Genomic DNA, 9,276 nt, shown 5'->3' with positions numbered 1-9,276 from the left:
TGGTCTCCAACCCGGTCCTCAAAGGCCCGCTGCTGGTCGTGGTTTTTGCTCCTGCCGATCCTGCACAGATACTTGAACCAATGAGGTTTCTGGTAGAACAAGCAGCACCTGACTGCAATCAACTGACTGCACTTGTAAAACACCAGATTGGTGAAGAACAATGTTCCCTTCGGCGCACAAGAAAATTGATGCAGCGCACAAAATTAAATTCAACAGAAACGTAGCGCAGCACGACACTCCCAATGGTGCGTTCGATACGGCAACGCGACGCTCCCATTTTGCGTTTGTTTTCCAAAATTTCCGGGTCCGCAGTGAGTCAGCAACACACACACACTTTTGTGAAATATACAATTTTTATTGTAGAAAGAGGACAAAAACATATAGATTGTCAATTCTAACATCCCCACGCTACTGTTAAAGCACACAAGATATTCCTTTAAGCAATCAAAACTCTTACCGTTGACAAGCGGGTGGAGAGCCGACACCCCGGTAGAGCTGCAGAGGAATACAGGCTGAGCGATACGTACGACATCCGCGACAGACTCTAACCGAAGAGGAAAATGTCCCCGGCTCTTATAGTGGTGCATCACGTGAGATTAGAGATGGTCAGTGCCTTATCTCAGGTGACGAGCCACTTGCCCAATGGTATCGTTACACATGTTTTGAGATTCAATGGTTTCGTTACACGTGGTTTGACACATGTTTTGTAATCACACAACACAAAGATGTCAAAGTGGCGAGGAAAACAAGGTAAAGGGAATCCTACATCACAAGGACGCGCAAGTGGTGAAGATAGCAAGGTTACAGTCATAAAAGGGAATCATCACAATAGGCTGATACAGTCACTAAGGGAATCAACGCAATGTGCTGATTCATTCCGGGTCATATTATATTTCTCCCATCATTATAGTACTCAGGTGCGACTTGTAGTCCGAAAAATACGGTACTTTCGTACTTGACTACATTTTTTCATAAGATACTAGGTCTTTTATTTAAGTAATGTTTTGCCCCTGTATCTGTACTTTTACTTACGGTAAGTGAAAATAGTGAGTACTTCATCCACCACTGATAACAAGTGTGTTGTCACGCGAGACATTTTCTATGGAGATTACGTGCGCGGTTCCCAGACGCACGGTTGTCACGCCGGCGGATTAGTCGTCTGCCACCGTCATAATCCCGTCGGCCGTCGTTTATGTAAATGAGGCTGATTTCGCCAATAATCTGCCAACACAGTCAAGGAGGTTAACTCATTATCTGATATTGATGTTCTATGGCCATCAATGGCAGTCATATCAAATTCTTGAACATGTTGATCCGGCTTTGAAAACAGCCGTGTGAGATGCTCTCAACCTCCTATAAAAGCCCCCTAAATAATGCTCTCTCCCACGCTGTCCATATGGCTGGCGACCTGACAGCTTGCTGGACGCATAATTAATTTGCGTTAGCGTCTGCCTGTTTATTTTTCAACCTACATTGCCCTAATTGCAGAAGGTTCAAATCAAAATTCGTGTTGTCGATTATTTGTTCATCGTTTTGTTTCGATTAGTTAGTTGTGGTAGCTTTATTTGCAAAAAAAGTTGTAGGCAGATATCAGAAGTTGGCATTGAATTTTATTTTTAAAATACTGCAACAACGATAGCTGATAGCCCTCCCAGTCAAAATGGCTTGGCTGTCAAAGACTTGATAAATAAGAAATAGCGGTAATAATTAGGGCTGTCAAAATTCATGCGTTAACGAGCGGTAATGAATTTTTAAAATTAATCCCGTTAAAATATTTGACGCAATTAACGCACAAATGCCCCGCTCAAACATGTTAAAAGGACAGCAAAGTGAAAGGTGTACTTGTTGTGTTTTTCGGAGTTTTGCCGCCCTCTGCTGGCGCTTGGGTGCGACTGATTTTATAGGCTTCAGCATCCATGAGCATTGTGTAAGTAATTATTGACAACAATGGCGGGCTACTAGTTTATTTTTTGATTGAAATTTTTACAAATTTTATTAAAACGAAAACATGAAGAGGGGTTTTAATATAAAATTTCTATTACTTGTACTAGTTATTATCTTTTATTATTTTCTTTAAATTTTTATAAATATTTATATATTTTATTCATTATTTTTATTTATCTTTTAAGACCTACAAGTCTTTCTATCCATGGATCGCTTTAACAGACTGTTAATAATGGTAATGCCATCTTGTTGATTTATTGTTATAATAAAGAAATACAGTACTTATGTACCGTGTGTTGAATGTATATATCCATCTCGGTCTTATCTTTCCATTCCAACAATAATTTAAAGAAAAATACGGCATATTTTATAGATGGTTTGAATTGCAATTAATTGCGATTAATTACGATTAATTAATTTTTGAGCTGTAATTAACTCGATTAAAAATTTTAATCGTTTGACACCCCTAGTAATAATAAATAATCCTAAAAATATTTTAAAAACCCCATCTTTTTCACCCCATTCCGATCTTGTAAAAATGAAGTGATTGGGTCTGATTTCCGATCATGTAATCGGATCGGGGATATCCCCAATTCTGACTTGGGGTTGGAACTAGAGATGATGCCGATCGATCGGGTCCGATCATGTCAGTTTCAAAGTATCGGAACCGGCAAATAAATATCGGACATGCCTTTTTTAAATATATATATATATTTTTAATAAATCATTTTCTAATTGTATTTAACGTTACAGACATAATATGTTACACTCATCCAGAGTCTTTAGTTTAGGCTTAAGGTAGGGTTATCAAATCTATCCCGATAACGGCGGTAATTAATTAAAAAAAAAAATGTATCACATTAAAATATTTAACGCAATTAATGCATGCGCTGCACGACCCACTCACGCATTGTCGCGCTCATTCTGTAATGCCACCGTTTTACCAATATAGAAATCTAAAAGGCAGCGTAAAATGAGTAGAGTTCACTTTGGCAGCCTTTGGAGCCTTTTTGTAATTGGCTAAAGCCTTACAATCCATCCACCTACGAATAGAAATAACGTGGGAAGCAATGTGGGGAAGCAAGGTAGTAATTGATCTTTTTCTTAACACCCTATGTTATTTCCCAACGCAGAGAAGATACAGTGCCTTGCAAAAGTATTCGGCCCCCTTGAATCTTGCAACCTTTCGCCACATTTCAGGCTTCAAACATAAAGATATGACATTTAATTTTTTTGTCAAGAATCAACAACAAGTGGGACAAAATCGTGAAGTGAAAACAACATTTATTGGATAATTTAAACTTTTTTAACAAATAAAAAACTGAAAAGTGGGGCGTGCAATATTATTCGACCCCTTTACTTTCAGTGCAGCAAACTCACTCCAGAAGTTCAGTGAGGATCTCTGAATGATCCAATGTTGTCCTAAATGACCGATGATGATAAATAGAATCCACCTGTGTGTAATCAAGTCTCCGTATAAATGCAGCCGCTCTGTGATAGTCTCAGGGTTCTGTTTAAAGTGCAGAGAGCATTATGAAAACCAAGGAACACACAAGGCAGGTCCGAGATACTGTTGTGGAGAAGTTTAAAGCCGGATTTGGATACAAAAAGATTTCCCAAACTTTAAACATCTCAAGGAGCACTGTGCAAGCCATCATATTGAAATGGAAGGAGCATCAGACCACTGCAAATCTACCAAGACCCGGCCGTCCTTCCAAACTTTCTTCTCAAACAAGGAGAAAACTGATCAGAGATGCAGCCAAGAGGCCCATGATCACTCTGGATGAACTGCAGTGAAGGAATTTAGTCCTCCCAGCCCAAACCGCACGGGGAGGCCGGCAACAGAACGGAAATGTGCTCCGCCGCTCGACGCCCCCGAAGAGCCTGGCCAGGAGGAAGCTAAACGTTCCTGTGTTAACCCTTTGCACACTGACTCCATGTTTCAAAAGCTTGAAGAACACTCGCCGAAAACAGGTTGACAATTTATTCGTCGACAATGGTAAAAACAAGGCAAAAACAGACGACGGAGGGACAATTCTGGATCCAAAACAAGGCTACATGTTTCCGAGCAGAAGAAAATCTGTCTTATCTCAGTGTCCAGTCTTTTTGAAGTCTTTGCTGACGCGGGTCTTGTCGAAGGCGTTTCTGGGCGTTGCTTTTGTGCCACCCCCGCTGTGGCCGGTTTTGGGCGGCTTAGGTTCGTGCGCGGATTGGGACGCCCGCTATCAACTTTGCTGTCCGGGCTGGTTGTGCTTGTTTTAGGACAAAGCGCTTTGTCCTTGGAGTTTGCTGGGAGAGCAGATTTGCCAGAGTTGGTGCGTCACTCCTGTGATAAGACGGCATTGTGTAACTCTTCTATTTCCTCTCATTAAACTATGGTGTTCTATTTATTTTATATTAGTAGCGTAGTCCTACCGTAAATATGAAAATGATACTATTTCCTGATTAATTATATTACGTGTGTTAGAGTAATGCAAACACTTAGACGGTGTCATATGTATGTGTTAGACTATATATGTGTTAGACTAATGCAGACAATTATATGGTGTGTGCGATGACGATATCGTTTCCCCTTCAGCAGAGATCTACAGCTGAGGTGGGAGAGTCTGTCCATAGGACAACAATCAGTCGTACACTGCACACATTTGGCCTTTATGGAAGAGTGGCAAGAAGAAAGCCATTTCTCAAAGATAGCCATAAAAAGTCTCGTTTAAAGTTTGCCACAAGCCACCTGGGAGACACACCAAACATGTGGAAGAAGGTGCTCTGGTCAGATGAAACCAAAATTGAACTTTTTGGCCACAATGCAAAACGATATGTTTGGCGTAAAAGCAACACAGCTCATCACCCTGAACCCACCATCCCCACTGTCAAACATGGTGGTGGCAGCATCATGGTTTGGGCCTGCTTTTCTTCAGCAGGGACAGGGAAGATGGTTAAAATTGACGGGAAGATGGATGCAGCCAAATACAGGAACATTCTGGTAGAAAACCTGTTGGTATCTGCACAAGACCTGAGACTGGGACGGAGATTTATCTTCCAACAGGACAATGATCCAAAACATAAAGCCAAATCTACAATGGAATGGTTCAAAAATAAACGTATCCAGGTGTTAGAATGGCCAAGTCAAAGTCCAGATCTGAAACCAATGGAGAATCTGTGGAAAGAACTGAAGACTGCTGTTCACAAACACTCTCCATCCAACCTCACTGAGCTCGAGCTGTTTTGCAAGGAAGAATGGGCAAGAATGTCAGTCTCTCGATGTGCAAAACTGATAGAAACATACCCCAAGCGACTTGCAGCTGTAATTGGAGCAAAAGTGGCGCTACAAAGTATTAACGCAAGGGGGCCGAATAATATTGCACGCCCCACTTTTCAGTTTTTTTATTTGTTAAAAAAGTCTAAATTATCCAATAAATTTTGTTCCACTTCACGATTGTGTCCCACTTGTTGTTGATTCTTGACAAAAAATTAAAATTTTATATCTTTATGTTTGAAGCCTGAAATGTGGCGAAAGGTTGCGAGGTTCAAGGGGGCCGAATACTTTTGCAAGGCACTGTATATCAATTGGTAGCACTATGCACAGTCATGGTTTCACTTCCCATCATGCATTTGGGCATGGCTACAGTATTATTTACTGAAAGCTCAACAAATACACTAGATGGCAATATTTAGTCACAATATACAAAGTCACAATTATCCTTTAAGAATTACAAGTCTTTCTATCGGTGGATCCCTCTCACAGAAAGAATATTAATAATGTAAATGCCATCTTGGGAATTTATTGTCATAATAAACAAATACAGTACTTATGTACTGTATATATTCGTCCGAGTTTTATTCATTTTTTTTCTTAATGCATTGCCAAAATGTATATGATCGGGAAAAATTATCGGGAATGTTTGGAATTGAATCGGGAGCAAAAAAAAGCAATCGGATCGGGAAATATCGGGATCGGCAGATACTCAAAACAATCGGGATCGGATCGGGAGCAAAAAAAACATGATCGGAACAACCCTAGTTGGAACCTCATGATAAGATATGATTGGCGGTACAAGGCTCACGATAAGGATAATATCACAATGTGGTGATCGGTGTTGCTTTCGTCAGCAAACATTTTTTCATGACGGTAACAATCTAAGAATGTGTTTTGGGAGACTAAAACATGACTAGTCTAATGCCAGTTTTCGTGTGACGAGACGAGAACGAGACGTAAATGCACCAATAGTTTCCGTCACATGGAGTGCTGCCACAGATAATCGAGTAATTCGATTAGAAAAAAAGCTTTGAATCAAATATTGCTGCTTCGAGGATTTGTTTATTTGGAATGGCTTTCTAATGGTTTGTTTTGAAAGTGTTTGGTTAGTTACCGTAATTTTCGCACGATAAGGCGCACCTGACTATAAGTTGCTACCCACCAAATTTGACACCAAAACTACCTTTGCTCATAGATAAGCCGCACTCCACTATAAGCCGTGGCTATCCTTACTGTATTATGGGATATTTACACCAAAAGATATTAACCAGTAACACTTTATTTGACAGAGACATCATACGACTGTCAAAAGACCAAATGAACCACCATGTAGCCAATTGGTTCAAAGCTTCATTGCTTCAAGAAGCTTCATTTGGCCATCACTTCTCCGTTAGAGGATACAGTCAACCTCTGCTGCCACCTGCTGTCAGCACTGTTGTTGTCCAACATGCCTCCTAGCATGCATTGCAGCGGTACAGATGTAAATAACAATCAATATTCATGTTGTGTGCTAATTATTTCTTCAGTTACTGTTCCAGTTGTTTCATTAATTGCTAGTTACGGTATTTGGTAACACTTTATTTGACAGTGGCGCAATAAGACTGTTATTAGACAATTATAATTATGACATGACACTGTCATGAGCATCAATGAATGTTTATGACAGATGTCATTTAGTGTCCGGCAAATTATCTCACTTTTGAATGGATGTAAAAGATCTGAGCTGGACATAAATGGAGTTAGTAACATAATTTGCCGGATGAAACTTAATGACATCTGTCATAAGCATTCACTAATGCCCATGATAGAGTCATTTCATAATTTTGATGGTTTTATGACAGTCTCATGACGCCACTGTCAAATAAAGCGTTACCTATTAACCTAAATAAATCAACAAAAAGCCGCATGGGACTGTAAGCCACAGGATTCAAAATGAGGGGAAAGAAATAGCGGCTTATAGTGTGAAAATTATGGTAAGTATTTCTTCAGTTACTGTTCCAGTTGTTTCATTTATTGAGTTATGGTATTTGGTAACACTTTATTTGATAGTGGCGCAATAAGACTGCTATTAGACATTTATAATTGTGACATGACACTGTCATGAGCATTAATGTCATTTAGTGTCATCCGGCAAATAATCTCATTTTTTAATGGATTTAAAAGATCTGTCTGAGCTTGACATCAATGGAATTAGTGACATAATTTGCCGGATGACACTTAATGACATCTCTCATAAGCATTCTGTAATGCCCATGATAGTGTCATGTCATAATTATGACGATCGTATGACGTCGCTGTCAAATAAAGTGTTAGCTGTTAATTTGAACCCAAATAAATCAATAAGCCGCACTGGAATAGAAGCCGCAGGATTCAAAATGAAGGAAAAAAGTAGCGGCTTATAGTCCGAAAATTACGGTAGTTTGATTTGGGTGGATACACTGCCCTCTAGCGGCAACAGTGAATATGACATAACAGCTGAATCCAACTGATCCCCAATCGAGGCCAACGTAAGGTTGTACGCTTTTGTTTGAGCTAATATGTTTGTTTATGCATTCGTAATTTAGTTTAGAACGATTAGTTAACGTTGCAAAAAAAAAAAAAGTTTGAATTTTGCTAGGCAAGATAGCCAAATGTTCTTTTGTTCTACTTAACTTAGATCGTTATTTATTTATTATATCATTTGATGCTAAACTCAGACATTTAAACTTCGTTTTAAATGCATTTGTTGCTCTTGTGAAATGAACATGCAATTCTGCAGTTTGTAGAAACACCCAGGAATTTTATTTTGTATTCACATTTGATGCTCTTTTGAAAGTGCAATCTTATTAATAAATATTGTTGAAAGCATACTTCTTTTGTTTTACATCTCCGAAAATTTATTCTACAAGGCAATAAATGTTTGTAATCCGGTTACTTGATTATTCTAACTAATGAATAGATTAATTGATTACATGAATAATCAATAGCTCCAGCCCTAGTCACATGGTCACACTATGTGACATTTTATATGTAGTTAGCCTGCATCATAGCGGTGTCTGGTTGTGTCACTCATGTGATGTGCTGCGCACGCCCAACTTGAAATGCCCCGAAAATCGGAAAGCCTGGCTGCGAATGCGCTGGTTTCGAATGAGAGACAGAGACACTGTTCTAATGGAATATTTTTCGTTTTATTTTTTTTTAACTTAAAAATGATACAGTATTAATCGTTGTTTAAAATGAAGTGTGTTGTTACAGTTGTGGTCAAAAGTTTACATACACTTGTGAAGAACATAATGTCATGGCTCTCTTGAGTTTCCAGTTATTTCTACAATTCTGTTTTTTCTCTGATAGAGTGATTGGAACAGATACTTCTTTGTCACAAAAAACATTCATGAAGTTTGGTTCTTTTATGACTTTATTATGGGTGAACAGAAAAAAGTGATCAAATCTGCTGGGTCAAAAATATACATACAGCAGTGCTAATATTTGGTAACGTGTCCCTTGGCCATTTTCACTTCAATTAGGCGCTTTTGGTAGCCATCCACAAGCTTCTGGCAAGCTTCTGGTTGAATCTTTGACCACTCCTCTTGACAGAATTGGTGCAGTTCAGTTAAATTTGATGGCTTTCTGACATGGACTTGTTTCTTCAGCATTGTCCACAAGTTCTCAATGGGGTTTAAGTCAAGGCCATTCGAAAACCTTAATTCTAGTCCTGATTTAGCCATTCCATTACCACCTTAGATGCGTGTTTGGGGTCATTGTCCTGTTGGAACACCCAACTGCGCCCAAGACCCAATCTTCGGGCTGATGACATTAGGTTATCGTGAAGAATTTGAAGGTAATCCTCCTTCTTCATTATCCCATTTACTCTCTGTAAAGCACCAGTTCCACTGGCAGCAAAACAGCCCCACAGCATAATACTACCACCGCCGTGCTTGACGGTAGGCATGGTGTACTTGGGGTTAAAGGCCTCACCTTTTCTCCTCCAAACATATTGCTGGGCATTGTGGCCAAACAGCTCGATTCTTGTTTCGTCTGACCGCAGAACTTTCCTCCAGAAGGTCTTATCTTTGTCCATGTGATCAACAGCAAACTTC

Source organism: Corythoichthys intestinalis, chromosome 7 (assembly GCF_030265065.1).
Source record: "Corythoichthys intestinalis isolate RoL2023-P3 chromosome 7, ASM3026506v1, whole genome shotgun sequence".
Taxonomy (NCBI): domain Eukaryota; kingdom Metazoa; phylum Chordata; class Actinopteri; order Syngnathiformes; family Syngnathidae; genus Corythoichthys; species Corythoichthys intestinalis.
This window is presented reverse-complemented; position numbering follows the sequence as displayed.